Genomic DNA, 16,625 nt, shown 5'->3' with positions numbered 1-16,625 from the left:
CACACATGTGAGGTACCGTTTTCATCGGGACACCTGTGGGAACGCGGGACGGTAGGCCATGTGTTGTGGGGGGCGCGTTTCGATGGGTGCGGCGAGCGAAATGTGCGGAAAAAGCGTTTTTTTCCCCACATTTCCGACTTTGCAGGGCTGTCTGGGTAAAAAAATCTGGGGCGATGGGCGCAAATCACACCTCTGCGGATTCCCACGGGTGTCCTCTTTTCGAAAATGCATGGGGTTCCCTGTTTTCCTCGGTGGCTTGGACACCCGAGGCCCATATCTGTAAGTTGCGCCGGTCGGCAGAATGGACAACAGACTTGGGGTTACTTGTGTTTTAGGCTTTCCCCTTGGCGGCCAGGTAGGTGCACCCACACATGTGAGGTACCGTTTTCATCGGGACACCTGTGGGAACGCGGGACGGTAGGCCATGTGTTGTGGGGGGCGTGTTTCGATGGGTGCGGCGAGCGAAATGTGCGGAAAAAGCGTTTTTTTCCCCACATTTCCGACTTTGCAGGGCTGTCTGGGTAAAAAAATCTGGGGCGATGGGCGCAAATCACACCTCTGCGGATTCCCACGGGTGTCCTCTTTTCGAAAATGCATGGGGTTCCCTGTTTTCCTCGGTGGCTTGGACACCCGAGGCCCATATCTGTAAGTTGCGCCGGTCGGCAGAATGTCGGAGATTTCCCTCTGACAACAGACTTGGGGTTACTTGTGTTTTAGGCTTTCCCCTTGGCGGCCAGGTAGGTGCACCCACACATGTGAGGTACCGTTTTCATCGGGACACCTGTGGGAACGCGGGACGGTAGGCCATGTGTTGTGGGGGGCGTGTTTCGATGGGTGCGGCGAGCGAAATGTGCGGAAAAAGCGTTTTTTTCCCCACATTTCCGACTTTGCAGGGCTGTCTGGGTAAAAAAATCTGGGGCGATGGGCGCAAATCACACCTCTGCGGATTCCCACGGGTGTCCTCTTTTCGAAAATGCATGGGGTTCCCTGTTTTCCTCGGTGGCTTGGACACCCGAGGCCCATATCTGTAAGTTGCGCCGGTCGGCAGAATGTCGGAGAGTTCCCTCTGACAACAGACTTGGGGTTACTTGTGTTTTAGGCTTTCCCCTTGGCGGCCAGGTAGGTGCACCCACACATGTGAGGTACCGTTTTCATCGGGACACCTGTGGGAACACGGGACGGTAGGCCATGTGTTGTGGGGGGCGCGTTTCGATGGGTGCGGCGAGCGAAATGTGCGGAAAAAGCGTTTTTTTCCCCACATTTCCGACTTTGCAGGGCTGTCTGGGTAAAAAAATCTGGGGCGATGGGCGCAAATCACACCTCTGCGGATTCCCACGGGTGTCCTCTTTTCGAAAATGCATGGGGTTCCCTGTTTTCCTCGGTGGCTTGGACACCCGAGGCCCATATCTGTAAGTTGCGCCGGTCGGCAGAATGGACAACAGACTTGGGGTTACTTGTGTTTTAGGCTTTCCCCTTGGCGGCCAGGTAGGTGCACCCACACATGTGAGGTACCGTTTTCATCGGGACACCTGTGGGAACGCGGGACGGTAGGCCATGTGTTGTGGGGGGCGTGTTTCGATGGGTGCGGCGAGCGAAATGTGCGGAAAAAGCGTTTTTTTCCCCACATTTCCGACTTTGCAGGGCTGTCTGGGTAAAAAATTCTGGGGCGATGGGCGCAAATCACACCTCTGCGGATTCCCACGGGTGTCCTCTTTTCGAAAATGCATGGGGTTCCCTGTTTTCCTCGGTGGCTTGGACACCCGAGGCCCATATCTGTAAGTTGCGCCGGTCGGCAGAATGTCGGAGATTTCCCTCTGACAACAGACTTGGGGTTACTTGTGTTTTAGGCTTTCCCCTTGGCGGCCAGGTAGGTGCACCCACACATGTGAGGTACCGTTTTCATCGGGACACCTGTGGGAACGCGGGACGGTAGGCCATGTGTTGTGGGGGGCGTGTTTCGATGGGTGCGGCGAGCGAAATGTGCGGAAAAAGCGTTTTTTTCCCCACATTTCCGACTTTGCAGGGCTGTCTGGGTAAAAAAATCTGGGGCGATGGGCGCAAATCACACCTCTGCGGATTCCCACGGGTGTCCTCTTTTCGAAAATGCATGGGGTTCCCTGTTTTCCTCGGTGGCTTGGACACCCGAGGCCCATATCTGTAAGTTGCGCCGGTCGGCAGAATGGACAACAGACTTGGGGTTACTTGTGTTTTAGGCTTTCCCCTTGGCGGCCAGGTAGGTGCACCCACACATGTGAGGTACCGTTTTCATCGGGACACCTGTGGGAACGCGGGACGGTAGGCCATGTGTTGTGGGGGGCGCGTTTCGATGGGTGCGGCGAGCGAAATGTGCGGAAAAAGCGTTTTTTTCCCCACATTTCCGACTTTGCAGGGCTGTCTGGGTAAAAAAATCTGGGGCGATGGGCGCAAATCACACCTCTGCGGATTCCCACGGGTGTCCTCTTTTCGAAAATGCATGGGGTTCCCTGTTTTCCTCGGTGGCTTGGACACCCGAGGCCCATATCTGTAAGTTGCGCCGGTCGGCAGAATGTCGGAGATTTCCCTCTGACAACAGACTTGGGGTTACTTGTGTTTTAGGCTTTCCCCTTGGCGGCCAGGTAGGTGCACCCACACATGTGAGGTACCGTTTTCATCGGGACACCTGTGGGAACGCGGGACGGTAGGCCATGTGTTGTGGGGGGCGTGTTTCGATGGGTGCGGCGAGCGAAATGTGCGGAAAAAGCGTTTTTTTCCCCACATTTCCGACTTTGCAGGGCTGTCTGGGTAAAAAAATCTGGGGCGATGGGCGCAAATCACACCTCTGCGGATTCCCACGGGTGTCCTCTTTTCAAAAATGCATGGGGTTCCCTGTTTTCCTCGGTGGCTTGGACACCCGAGGCCCATATCTGTAAGTTGCGCCGGTCGGCAGAATGTCGGAGATTTCCCTCTGACAACAGACTTGGGGTTACTTGTGTTTTAGGCTTTCCCCTTGGCGGCCAGGTAGGTGCACCCACACATGTGAGGTACCGTTTTCATCGGGACACCTGTGGGAACGCGGGACGGTAGGCCATGTGTTGTGGGGGGCGCGTTTCGATGGGTGCGGCGAGCGAAATGTGCGGAAAAAGCGTTTTTTTCCCCACATTTCCGACTTTGCAGGGCTGTCTGGGTAAAAAAATCTGGGGCGATGGGCGCAAATCACACCTCTGCGGATTCCCACGGGTGTCCTCTTTTCGAAAATGCATGGGGTTCCCTGTTTTCCTCGGTGGCTTGGACACCCGAGGCCCATATCTGTAAGTTGCGCCGGTCGGCAGAATGGACAACAGACTTGGGGTTACTTGTGTTTTAGGCTTTCCCCTTGGCGGCCAGGTAGGTGCACCCACACATGTGAGGTACCGTTTTCATCGGGACACCTGTGGGAACGCGGGACGGTAGGCCATGTGTTGTGGGGGGCGTGTTTCGATGGGTGCGGCGAGCGAAATGTGCGGAAAAAGCGTCTTTTTCCCCACATTTCCGACTTTGCAGGGCTGTCTGGGTAAAAAAATCTGGGGCGATGGGCGCAAATCACACCTCTGCGGATTCCCACGGGTGTCCTCTTTTCGAAAATGCATGGGGTTCCCTGTTTTCCTCGGTGGCTTGGACACCCGAGGCCCATATCTGTAAGTTGCGCCGGTCGGCAGAATGGACAACAGACTTGGGGTTACTTGTGTTTTAGGCTTTCCCCTTGGCGGCCAGGTAGGTGCACCCACACATGTGAGGTACCGTTTTCATCGGGACACCTGTGGGAACGCGGGACGGTAGGCCATGTGTTGTGGGGGGCGTGTTTCGATGGGTGCGGCGAGTGAAATGTGCGGAAAAAGCGTTTTTTCCCCCACATTTCCGACTTTGCAGGGCTGTCTGGGTAAAAAAATCTGGGGCGATGGGCGCAAATCACACCTCTGCGGATTCCCACGGGTGTCCTCTTTTCGAAAATGCATGGGGTTCCCTGTTTTCCTCGGTGGCTTGGACACCCGAGGCCCATATCTGTAAGTTGCGCCGGTCGGCAGAATGTCGGATATTTCCCTCTGACAACAGACTTGGGGTTACTTGTGTTTTAGGCTTTCCCCTTGGCGGCCAGGTAGGTGCACCCACACATGTGAGGTACCGTTTTCATCGGGACACCTGTGGGAACGCGGGACGGTAGGCCATGTGTTGTGGGGGGCGCGTTTAGATGGGTGCGGCGAGCGAAATGTGCGGAAAAAGCGTTTTTTTCCCCACATTTCCGACTTTGCAGGGCTGTCTGGGTAAAAAAATCTGGGGCGATGGGCGCAAATCACACCTCTGCGGATTCCCACGGGTGTCCTCTTTTCGAAAATGCATGGGGTTCCCTGTTTTCCTCGGTGGCTTGGACACCCGAGGCCCATATCTGTAAGTTGCGCCGGTCGGCAGAATGGACAACAGACTTGGGGTTACTTGTGTTTTAGGCTTTCCCCTTGGCGGCCAGGTAGGTGCACCCACACATGTGAGGTACCGTTTTCATCGGGACACCTGTGGGAACGCGGGACGGTAGGCCATGTGTTGTGGGGGGCGTGTTTCGATGGGTGCGGCGAGCGAAATGTGCGGAAAAAGCGGTTTTTTCCCCACATTTCCGACTTTGCAGGGCTGTCTGGGTAAAAAAATCTGGGGCGATGGGCGCAAATCACACCTCTGCGGATTCCCACGGGTGTCCTCTTTTCGAAAATGCATGGGGTTCCCTGTTTTCCTCGCTGGCTTGGACACCCGAGGCCCATATCTGTAAGTTGCGCCGGTCGGCAAAATGTCGGAGATTTCCCTCTGACAACAGACTTGGGGTTACTTGTGTTTTAGGCTTTCCCCTTGGCGGCCAGGTAGGTGCACCCACACATGTGAGGTACCGTTTTCATCGGGACACCTGTGGGAACGCGGGACAGTAGGCCATGTGTTGTGGGGGGCGTGTTTCGATGGGTGCGGCGAGCGAAATGTGCGGAAAAAGCGTTTTTTTCCCCACATTTCCGACTTTGCAGGGCTGTCTGGGTAAAAAAATCTGGGGCGATGGGCGCAAATCACACCTCTGCGGATTCCCACGGGTGTCCTCTTTTCGAAAATGCATGGGGTTCCCTGTTTTCCTCGGTGGCTTGGACACCCGAGGCCCATATCTGTAAGTTGCGCCGGTCGGCAGAATGGACAACAGACTTGGGGTTACTTGTGTTTTAGGCTTTCCCCTTGGCGGCCAGGTAGGTGCACCCACACATGTGAGGTACCGTTTTCATCGGTACACCTGTGGGAACGCGGGACGGTAGGCCATGTGTTGTGGGGGGCGTGTTTCGATGGGTGCGGCGAGTGAAATGTGCGGAAAAAGCGTTTTTTCCCCCACATTTCCGACTTTGCAGGGCTGTCTGGGTAAAAAAATCTGGGGCGATGGGCGCAAATCACACCTCTGCGGATTCCCACGGGTGTCCTCTTTTCGAAAATGCATGGGGTTCCCTGTTTTCCTCGGTGGCTTGGACACCCGAGGCCCATATCTGTAAGTTGCGCCGGTCGGCAGAATGTCGGAGATTTCCCTCTGACAACAGACTTGGGGTTACTTGTGTTTTAGGCTTTCCCCTTGGCGGCCAGGTAGGTGCACCCACACATGTGAGGTACCGTTTTCATCGGGACACCTGTGGGAACGCGGGACGGTAGGCCATGTGTTGTGGGGGGCGCGTTTCGATGGGTGCGGCGAGCGAAATGTGCGGGAAAAGCGTTTTTTCCCCCACATTTCCGACTTTGCAGGGCTGTCTGGGTAAAAAAATCTGGGGCGATGGGCGCAAATCACACCTCTGCGGATTCCCACGGGTGTCCTCTTTTCGAAAATGCATGGGGTTCCCTGTTTCCCTCGGTGGCTTGGACACCCGAGGCCCATATCTGTAAGTTGCGCCGGTCGGCAGAATGTCGGAGATTTCCCTCTGACAACAGACTTGGGGTTACTTGTGTTTTAGGCTTTCCCCTTGGCGGCCAGGTAGGTGCACCCACACATGTGAGGTACCGTTTTCATCGGGACACCTGTGGGAACGCGGGACGGTAGGCCATGTGTTGTGGGGGGCGCGTTTCGATGGGTGCGGCGAGCGAAATGTGTGGAAAAAGCGTTTTTTTCCCCACATTTCCGACTTTGCAGGGCTGTCTGGGTAAAAAAATCTGGGGCGATGGGCGCAAATCACACCTCTGCGGATTCCCACGGGTGTCCTCTTTTCGAAAATGCATGGGGTTCCCTGTTTTCCTCGGTGGCTTGGACACCCGAGGCCCATATCTGTAAGTTGCGCCGGTCGGCAGAATGGACAACAGACTTGGGGTTACTTGTGTTTTAGGCTTTCCCCTTGGCGGCCAGGTAGGTGCACCCACACATGTGAGGTACCGTTTTCATCGGGACACCTGTGGGAACGCGGGACGGTAGGCCATGTGTTGTGGGGGGCGTGTTTCGATGGGTGCGGCGAGTGAAATGTGCGGAAAAAGCGTTTTTTCCCCCACATTTCCGACTTTGCAGGGCTGTCTGGGTAAAAAAATCTGGGGCGATGGGCGCAAATCACACCTCTGCGGATTCCCACGGGTGTCCTCTTTTCGAAAATGCATGGGGTTCCCTGTTTTCCTCGGTGGCTTGGACACCCGAGGCCCATATCTGTAAGTTGCGCCGGTCGGCAGAATGTCGGAGATTTCCCTCTGACAACAGACTTGGGGTTACTTGTGTTTTAGGCTTTCCCCTTGGCGGCCAGGTAGGTGCACCCACACATGTGAGGTACCGTTTTCATCGGGACACCTGTGGGAACGCGGGACGGTAGGCCATGTGTTGTGGGGGGCGCGTTTAGATGGGTGCGGCGAGCGAAATGTGCGGAAAAAGCGTTTTTTTTCCCCACATTTCCGACTTTGCAGGGCTGTCTGGGTAAAAAAATCTGGGGCGATGGGCGCAAATCACACCTCTGCGGATTCCCACGGGTGTCCTCTTTTCGAAAATGCATGGGGTTCCCTGTTTTCCTCGGTGGCTTGGACACCCGAGGCCCATATCTGTAAGTTGCGCCGGTCGGCAGAATGGACAACAGACTTGGGGTTACTTGTGTTTTAGGCTTTCCCCTTGGCGGCCAGGTAGGTGCACCCACACATGTGAGGTACCGTTTTCATCGGGACACCTGTGGGAACGCGGGACGGTAGGCCATGTGTTGTGGGGGGCGTGTTTCGATGGGTGCGGCGAGCGAAATGTGCGGAAAAAGCGTTTTTTTCCCCACATTTCCGACTTTGCAGGGCTGTCTGGGTAAAAAAATCTGGGGCGATGGGCGCAAATCACACCTCTACGGATTCCCACGGGTGTCCTCTTTTCGAAAATGCATGGGGTTCCCTGTTTTCCTCGGTGGCTTGGACACCCGAGGCCCATATCTGTAAGTTGCGCCGGTCGGCAGAATGTCGGAGATTTCCTTCTGACAACAGACTTGGGGTTACTTGTGTTTTAGGCTTTCCCCTTGGCGGCCAGGTAGGTGCACCCACACATGTGAGGTACCGTTTTCATCGGGACACCTGTGGGAACGCGGGACGGTAGGCCATGTGTTGTGGGGGGCGTGTTTCGATGGGTGCGGCGAGCGAAATGTGCGGAAAAAGCGGTTTTTTCCCCACATTTCCGACTTTGCAGGGCTGTCTGGGTAAAAAAATCTGGGGCGATGGGCGCAAATCACACCTCTGCGGATTCCCACGGGTGTCCTCTTTTCGAAAATGCATGGGGTTCCCTGTTTTCCTCGCTGGCTTGGACACCCGAGGCCCATATCTGTAAGTTGCGCCGGTCGGCAAAATGTCGGAGATTTCCCTCTGACAACAGACTTGGGGTTACTTGTGTTTTAGGCTTTCCCCTTGGCGGCCAGGTAGGTGCACCCACACATGTGAGGTACCGTTTTCATCGGGACACCTGTGGGAACGCGGGACAGTAGGCCATGTGTTGTGGGGGGCGTGTTTCGATGGGTGCGGCGAGCGAAATGTGCGGAAAAAGCGTTTTTTTCCCCACATTTCCGACTTTGCAGGGCTGTCTGGGTAAAAAAATCTGGGGCGATGGGCGCAAATCACACCTCTGCGGATTCCCACGGGTGTCCTCTTTTCGAAAATGCATGGGGTTCCCTGTTTTCCTCGGTGGCTTGGACACCCGAGGCCCATATCTGTAAGTTGCGCCGGTCGGCAGAATGGACAACAGACTTGGGGTTACTTGTGTTTTAGGCTTTCCCCTTGGCGGCCAGGTAGGTGCACCCACACATGTGAGGTACCGTTTTCATCGGTACACCTGTGGGAACGCGGGACGGTAGGCCATGTGTTGTGGGGGGCGTGTTTCGATGGGTGCGGCGAGTGAAATGTGCGGAAAAAGCGTTTTTTCCCCCACATTTCCGACTTTGCAGGGCTGTCTGGGTAAAAAAATCTGGGGCGATGGGCGCAAATCACACCTCTGCGGATTCCCACGGGTGTCCTCTTTTCGAAAATGCATGGGGTTCCCTGTTTTCCTCGGTGGCTTGGACACCCGAGGCCCATATCTGTAAGTTGCGCCGGTCGGCAGAATGTCGGAGATTTCCCTCTGACAACAGACTTGGGGTTACTTGTGTTTTAGGCTTTCCCCTTGGCGGCCAGGTAGGTGCACCCACACATGTGAGGTACCGTTTTCATCGGGACACCTGTGGGAACGCGGGACGGTAGGCCATGTGTTGTGGGGGGCGCGTTTCGATGGGTGCGGCGAGCGAAATGTGCGGGAAAAGCGTTTTTTCCCCCACATTTCCGACTTTGCAGGGCTGTCTGGGTAAAAAAATCTGGGGCGATGGGCGCAAATCACACCTCTGCGGATTCCCACGGGTGTCCTCTTTTCGAAAATGCATGGGGTTCCCTGTTTTCCTCGGTGGCTTGGACACCCGAGGCCCATATCTGTAAGTTGCGCCGGTCGGCAGAATGGACAACAGACTTGGGGTTACTTGTGTTTTAGGCTTTCCCCTTGGCGGCCAGGTAGGTGCACCCACACATGTGAGGTACCGTTTTCATCGGGACACCTGTGGGAACGCGGGACGGTAGGCCATGTGTTGTGGGGGGCGTGTTTCGATGGGTGCGGCGAGTGAAATGTGCGGAAAAAGCGTTTTTTCCCCCACATTTCCGACTTTGCAGGGCTGTCTGGGTAAAAAAATCTGGGGCGATGGGCGCAAATCACACCTCTGCGGATTCCCACGGGTGTCCTCTTTTCGAAAATGCATGGGGTTCCCTGTTTTCCTCGGTGGCTTGGACACCCGAGGCCCATATCTGTAAGTTGCGCCGGTCGGCAGAATGTCGGAGATTTCCCTCTGACAACAGACTTGGGGTTACTTGTGTTTTAGGCTTTCCCCTTGGCGGCCAGGTAGGTGCACCCACACATGTGGGGTACCGTTTTCATCGGGACACCTGTGGGAACGCGGGACGGTAGGCCATGTGTTGTGGGGGGCGCGTTTGGATGGGTGCGGCGAGCGAAATGTGCGGAAAAAGCGTTTTTTCCCCCACATTTCCGACTTTGCAGGGCTGTCTGGGTAAAAAAATCTGGGGCGATGGGCGCAAATCACACCTCTGCGGATTCCCACGGGTGTCCTCTTTTCGAAAATGCATGGGGTTCCCTGTTTTCCTCGGTGGCTTGGACACCCGAGGCCCATATCTGTAAGTTGCGCCGGTCGGCAGAATGGACAACAGACTTGGGGTTACTTGTGTTTTAGGCTTTCCCCTTGGCGGCCAGGTAGGTGCACCCACACATGTGAGGTACCGTTTTCATCGGGACACCTGTGGGAACGCGGGACGGTAGGCCATGTGTTGTGGGGGGCGTGTTTCGATGGGTGCGGCGAGTGAAATGTGCGGAAAAAGCGTTTTTTCCCCCACATTTCCGACTTTGCAGGGCTGTCTGGGTAAAAAAATCTGGGGCGATGGGCGCAAATCACACCTCTGCGGATTCCCACGGGTGTCCTCTTTTCGAAAATGCATGGGGTTCCCTGTTTTCCTCGGTGGCTTGGACACCCGAGGCCCATATCTGTAAGTTGCGCCGGTCGGCAGAATGTCGGAGATTTCCCTCTGACAACAGACTTGGGGTTACTTGTGTTTTAGGCTTTCCCCTTGGCGGCCAGGTAGGTGCACCCACACATGTGAGGTACCGTTTTCATCGGGACACCTGTGGGAACGCGGGACGGTAGGCCATGTGTTGTGGGGGGCGCGTTTAGATGGGTGCGGCGAGCGAAATGTGCGGAAAAAGCGTTTTTTTCCCCACATTTCCGACTTTGCAGGGCTGTCTGGGTAAAAAAATCTGGGGCGATGGGCGCAAATCACACCTCTGCGGATTCCCACGGGTGTCCTCTTTTCGAAAATGCATGGGGTTCCCTGTTTTCCTCGGTGGCTTGGACACCCGAGGCCCATATCTGTAAGTTGCGCCGGTCGGCAGAATGGACAACAGACTTGGGGTTACTTGTGTTTTAGGCTTTCCCCTTGGCGGCCAGGTAGGTGCACCCACACATGTGAGGTACCGTTTTCATCGGGACACCTGTGGGAACGCGGGACGGTAGGCCATGTGTTGTGGGGGGCGTGTTTCGATGGGTGCGGCGAGCGAAATGTGCGGAAAAAGCGTTTTTTCCCCACATTTCCGACTTTGCAGGGCTGTCTGGGTAAAAAAATCTGGGGCGATGGGCGCAAATCACACCTCTACGGATTCCCACGGGTGTCCTCTTTTCGAAAATGCATGGGGTTCCCTGTTTTCCTCGGTGGCTTGGACACCCGAGGCCCATATCTGTAAGTTGCGCCGGTCGGCAGAATGTCGGAGATTTCCTTCTGACAACAGACTTGGGGTTACTTGTGTTTTAGGCTTTCCCCTTGGCGGCCAGGTAGGTGCACCCACACATGTGAGGTACCGTTTTCATCGGGACACCTGTGGGAACGCGGGACGGTAGGCCATGTGTTGTGGGGGGCGTGTTTCGATGGGTGCGGCGAGCGAAATGTGCGGAAAAAGCGGTTTTTTCCCCACATTTCCGACTTTGCAGGGCTGTCTGGGTAAAAAAATCTGGGGCGATGGGCGCAAATCACACCTCTGCGGATTCCCACGGGTGTCCTCTTTTCGAAAATGCATGGGGTTCCCTGTTTTCCTCGCTGGCTTGGACACCCGAGGCCCATATCTGTAAGTTGCGCCGGTCGGCAGAATGTCGGAGATTTCCCTCTGACAACAGACTTGGGGTTACTTGTGTTTTAGGCTTTCCCCTTGGCGGCCAGGTAGGTGCACCCACACATGTGGGGTACCGTTTTCATCGGGACACCTGTGGGAACGCGGGACGGTAGGCCATGTGTTGTGGGGGGCGCGTTTGGATGGGTGCGGCGAGCGAAATGTGCGGAAAAAGCGTTTTTTCCCCCACATTTCCGACTTTGCAGGGCTGTCTGGGTAAAAAAATCTGGGGCGATGGGCGCAAATCACACCTCTGCGGATTCCCACGGGTGTCCTCTTTTCGAAAATGCATGGGGTTCCCTGTTTTCCTCGGTGGCTTGGACACCCGAGGCCCATATCTGTAAGTTGCGCCGGTCGGCAGAATGGACAACAGACTTGGGGTTACTTGTGTTTTAGGCTTTCCCCTTGGCGGCCAGGTAGGTGCACCCACACATGTGAGGTACCGTTTTCATCGCGACACCTGTGGGAACGCGGGACGGTAGGCCATGTGTTGTGGGGGGCGTGTTTCGATGGGTGCGGCGAGCGAAATGTGCGGAAAAAGCGTTTTTTTCCCCACATTTCCGACTTTGCAGGGCTGTCTGGGTAAAAAAATCTGGGGCGATGGGCGCAAATCACACCTCTGCGGATTCCCACGGGTGTCCTCTTTTCGAAAATGCATGGGGTTCCCTGTTTTCCTCGGTGGCTTGGACACCCGAGGCCCATATCTGTAAGTTACGCCGGTCGGCAGAATGGACAACAGACTTGGGGTTACTTGTGTTTTAGGCTTTCCCCTTGGCGGCCAGGTAGGTGCACCCACACATGTGAGGTACCGTTTTCATCGGGACACCTGTGGGAACGCGGGACGGTAGGCCATGTGTTGTGGGGGGCGTGTTTCGATGGGTGCGGCGAGCGAAATGTGCGGGAAAAGCGTTTTTTTCCCCACATTTCCGACTTTGCAGGGCTGTCTGGGTAAAAAAATCTGGGGCGATGGGCGCAAATCACACCTCTGCGGATTCCCACGGGTGTCCTCTTTTCGAAAATGCATGGGGTTCCCTGTTTTCCTCGGTGGCTTGGACACCCGAGGCCCATATCTGTAAGTTGCGCCGGTCGGCAGAATGTCGGAGATTTCCCTCTGACAACAGACTTGGGGTTACTTGTGTTTTAGGCTTTCCCCTTGGCGGCCAGGTAGGTGCACCCACACATGTGAGGTACCGTTTTCATCGGGACACCTGTGGGAACGCGGGACGGTAGGCCATGTGTTGTGGGGGGCGCGTTTCGATGGGTGCGGCGAGCGAAATGTGCGGAAAAAGCGTTTTTTCCCCCACATTTCCGACTTTGCAGGGCTGTCTGGGTAAAAAAATCTGGGGCGATGGGCGCAAATCACACCTCTGCGGATTCCCACGGGTGTCCTCTTTTCGAAAATGCATGGGGTTCCCTGTTTTCCTCGGTGGCTTGGACACCCGAGGCCCATATCTGTAAGTTGCGCCGGTCGGCAGAATGGACAACAGACTTGGGGTTACTTGTGTTTTAGGCTTTCCCCTTGGCGGCCAGGTAGGTGCACCCACACATGTGAGGTACCGTTTTCATCGGGACACCTGTGGGAACGCGGGACGGTAGGCCATGTGTTGTGGGGGGCGTGTTTCGATGGGTGCGGCGAGCGAAATGTGCGGGAAAAGCGTTTTTTTCCCCACATTTCCGACTTTGCAGGGCTGTCTGGGTAAAAAAATCTGGGGCGATGGGCGCAAATCACACCTCTGCGGATTCCCACGGGTGTCCTCTTTTCGAAAATGCATGGGGTTCCCTGTTTTCCTCGGTGGCTTGGACACCCGAGGCCCATATCTGTAAGTTGCGCCGGTCGGCAGAATGTCGGAGATTTCCCTCTGACAACAGACTTGGGGTTACTTGTGTTTTAGGCTTTCCCCTTGGCGGCCAGGTAGGTGCACCCACACATGTGAGGTACCGTTTTCATCGGGACACCTGTGGGAACGCGGGACGGTAGGCCATGTGTTGTGGGGGGCGCGTTTCGATGGGTGCGGCGAGCGAAATGTGCGGAAAAAGCGTTTTTTTCCCCACATTTCCGACTTTGCAGGGCTGTCTGGGTAAAAAAATCTGGGGCGATGGGCGCAAATCACACCTCTGCGGATTCCCACGGGTGTCCTCTTTTCGAAAATGCATGGGGTTCCCTGTTTTCCTCGGTGGCTTGGACACCCGAGGCCCATATCTGTAAGTTGCGCCGGTCGGCAGAATGTCTGAGTTTTCCCTCTGAAAACAGACTTGGGGTTACTTGTGTTTTAGGCTTTCCCCTTGGCGGCCAGGTAGGTGCACCCACACATGTGAGGTACCGTTTTCATCGGGACACCTGTGGGAACGCGGGACGGTAGGCCATGTGTTGTTGGGGGCGTGTTTTGATGGGTGAGTCGAGCGAAATGTGAGGAAAATGCGTATTTTTTCCCACATTTCGGACTTTGCGGGGGTGTCTGGGTAATAAATTCTGGGGCGATTTGGGCATATTATACCTCTGCGGATTCCCACGGGTGTCCTCTTTCCGGAAATGCATGGGGTTCCCTGTTTTCCTTGGTGGCTTGGACACCCGAGGCCCATATCTGTATGATGTGAGAGTGTGACATTTCCGGTGTGAAAACAGACTTGGGGTTACTTGTGTTTTAGGCTTTCCCCTTGGCGGCCAGGTAGGTGCACCCACACATGTGAGGTACCGTTTTCATCGGGACACCTGTGGGAACGCGTGACGGTAGGCCATGTGTTGTTGGGGGCGTGTTTCGATGGGTGCGTCGAGCGAAATGTGCGGAAAAAGCGTTTTTTTTCCCCACATTTCAGACTTTGCAGGGGTGTCTGGGTAATAAATTCTGGGGCAATTTGGGCATATCATACCTCTGCGGATTCCCACGGGTGTCCTCTTTTCGGAAATGCATGGGGTTCCCTGTTTTCCTCGGTGGCTTGGACACCCGAGGCCCATATCTGTACATTGTGCCGGTCGGCAGAATGTCTGAGTTTTCCCTCTGAAAACAGACTTGGGGTTACTTGTGTTTTAGGCTTTCCCCTTGGCGGCCAGGTAGGTGCACCCACACATGTGAGGTACCGTTTTCATCGGGACACCTGTGGGAACGCGGGACGGTAGGCCATGTGTTGTTGGGGGCGTGTTTCGATGGGTGAGTCGAGCGAAATGTGAGGAAAATGCGTATTTTTTCCCACATTTCGGACTTTGCGGGGGTGTCTGGGTAATAAATTCTGGGGCGATTTGGGCATATCATACCTCTGCGGATTCCCACGGGTGTCCTCTTTTCGGAAATGCATGGGTTTCCCTGTTTTCCTCGGTGGCTTGGACACCCGAGGCCCATATCTGTACATTGTGCCGGTCGGCAGAATGTCTGAGTTTTCCCTCTGAAAACAGACTTGGGGTTACTTGTGTTTTAGGCTTTCCCCTTGGCGGCCAGGTAGGTGCACCCACACATGTGAGGTACCGTTTTCATCGGGACACCTGTGGGAACGCGGGACGGTAGGCCATGTGTTGTGGGGGGCGTGTTTCGATGGGTGAGTCGAGCGAAATGTGAGGAAAATGCGTATTTTTTCCCACATTTCGGACTTTGCGGGGGTGTCTGGGTAATAAATTCTGGGGCGATTTGGGCATATCATACCTCTGCGGATTCCCACGGGTGTCCTCTTTCCGGAAATGCATGGGGTTCCCTGTTTTCCTTGGTGGCTTGGACACCCGAGGCCCATATCTGTATGATGTGAGAGTGTGACATTTCCGGTGTGAAAACAGACTTGGGGTTACTTGTGTTTTAGGCTTTCCCCTTGGCGGCCAGGTAGGTGCACCCACACATGTGAGGTACCGTTTTCATCGGGACACCTGTGGGAACGCGTGACGGTAGGCCATGTGTTGTTGGGGGCATGTTTCGATGGGTGCGTCGAGCGAAATGTGCGGAAAAAGCGTTTTTTTCCCCACATTTCGGACTTTGCAGGGGTGTCTGGGTAATAAATTCTGGGGCAATTTGGGCATATCATACCTCTGCGGATTCCCACGGGTGTCCTCTTTTCGGAAATGCATGGGGTTCCCTGTTTTCCTCGGTGGCTTGGACACCCGAGGCCCATATCTGTACATTGTGCCGGTCGGCAGAATGTCTGAGTTTTCCCTCTGAAAACAGACTTGGGGTTACTTGTGTTTTAGGCTTTCCCCTTGGCGGCCAGGTAGGTGCACCCAGACATGTGAGGTACCGTTTTCATCGGGACACCTGTGGGAACGCGGGACGGTAGGCCATGTGTTGTTGGAGGCGTGTTTCGATGGGTGAGTCGAGCGAAATGTGAGGAAAATGCGTATTTTTTCCCACATTTCGGACTTTGCGGGGGTGTCTGGGTAATAAATTCTGGGGCGATTTGGGCATATCATACCTCTGCGGATTCCCACGGGTGTCCTCTTTCCGGAAATGCATGGGGTTCCCTGTTTTCCTTGGTGGCTTGGACACCCGAGGCCCATATCTGTATGATGTGAGAGTGTGACATTTCCGGTGTGAAAACAGACTTGGGATTACTTGTGTTTTAGGCTTTCCCCTTGGCGGCCAGGTAGGTGCACCCACACATGTGAGGTACCGTTTTCATCGGGACACCTGTGGGAACGCGTGACGGTAGGCCATGTGTTGTTGGGGGCGTGTTTCGATGGGTGCGTCGAGCGAAATGTGCGGAAAAAGCGTTTTTTTCCCCACATTTCGGACTTTGCAGGGGTGTCTGGGTAATAAATTCTGGGGCAATTTGGGCATATCATACCTCTGCGGATTCCCACGGGTGTCCTCTTTTCGGAAATGCATGGGGTTCCCTGTTTTCCTCGGTGGCTTGGACACCCGAGGCCCATATCTGTACATTGTGCCGGTCGGCAGAATGTCTGAGTTTTCCCTCTGAAAACAGACTTGGGGTTACTTGTGTTTTAGGCTTTCCCCTTGGCGGCCAGGTAGGTGCACCCACACATGTGAGGTACCGTTTTCATCGGGACACCTGTGGGAACGCGGGACGGTAGGCCATGTGTTGTTGGGGGCGTGTTTCGATGGGTGAGTCGAGCGAAATGTGAGGAAAATGCGTATTTTTTCCCACATTTCGGACTTTGCGGGGGTGTCTGGGTAATAAATTCTGGGGCGATTTGGGCATATCATACCTCTGCGGATTCCCACGGGTGTCCTCTTTCCGGAAATGCATGGGGTTCCCTGTTTTCCTTGGTGGCTTGGACACCCGAGGCCCATATCTGTATGATGTGAGAGTGTGACATTTCCGGTGTGAAAACAGACTTGGGGTTACTTGTGTTTTAGGCTTTCCCCTTGGCGGCCAGGTAGGTGCACCCACACATGTGAGGTACCGTTTTCATCGGGACACCTGTGGGAACGCGTGACGGTAGGCCATGTGTTGTGGGGGGCGTGTTTCGATGGGTGCGTCGAGCGAAATGTGCGGAAAA

General features: G+C 55.2%; 1 protein-coding gene across 3 annotated transcripts in view; it reads left to right on the top strand.

Moving 5' to 3' along the window:
• Positions 1–16,625, top strand: part of TLK1 (tousled like kinase 1) — a 1,414,233-nt gene that overhangs the window by 37,935 nt on the left and 1,359,673 nt on the right. The gene's annotated exons all lie outside the window — the stretch shown is intronic.

Source organism: Ambystoma mexicanum, chromosome 9 (genome assembly GCF_040938575.1).
Source record: "Ambystoma mexicanum isolate Mex_15411 chromosome 9, UKY_AmexF1_1, whole genome shotgun sequence".
In the NCBI taxonomy this organism is placed as follows: domain Eukaryota; kingdom Metazoa; phylum Chordata; class Amphibia; order Caudata; family Ambystomatidae; genus Ambystoma; species Ambystoma mexicanum.
Note: the sequence above shows the minus strand (reverse complement) of the source record. Positions and strands in the feature narration are given on the sequence as shown.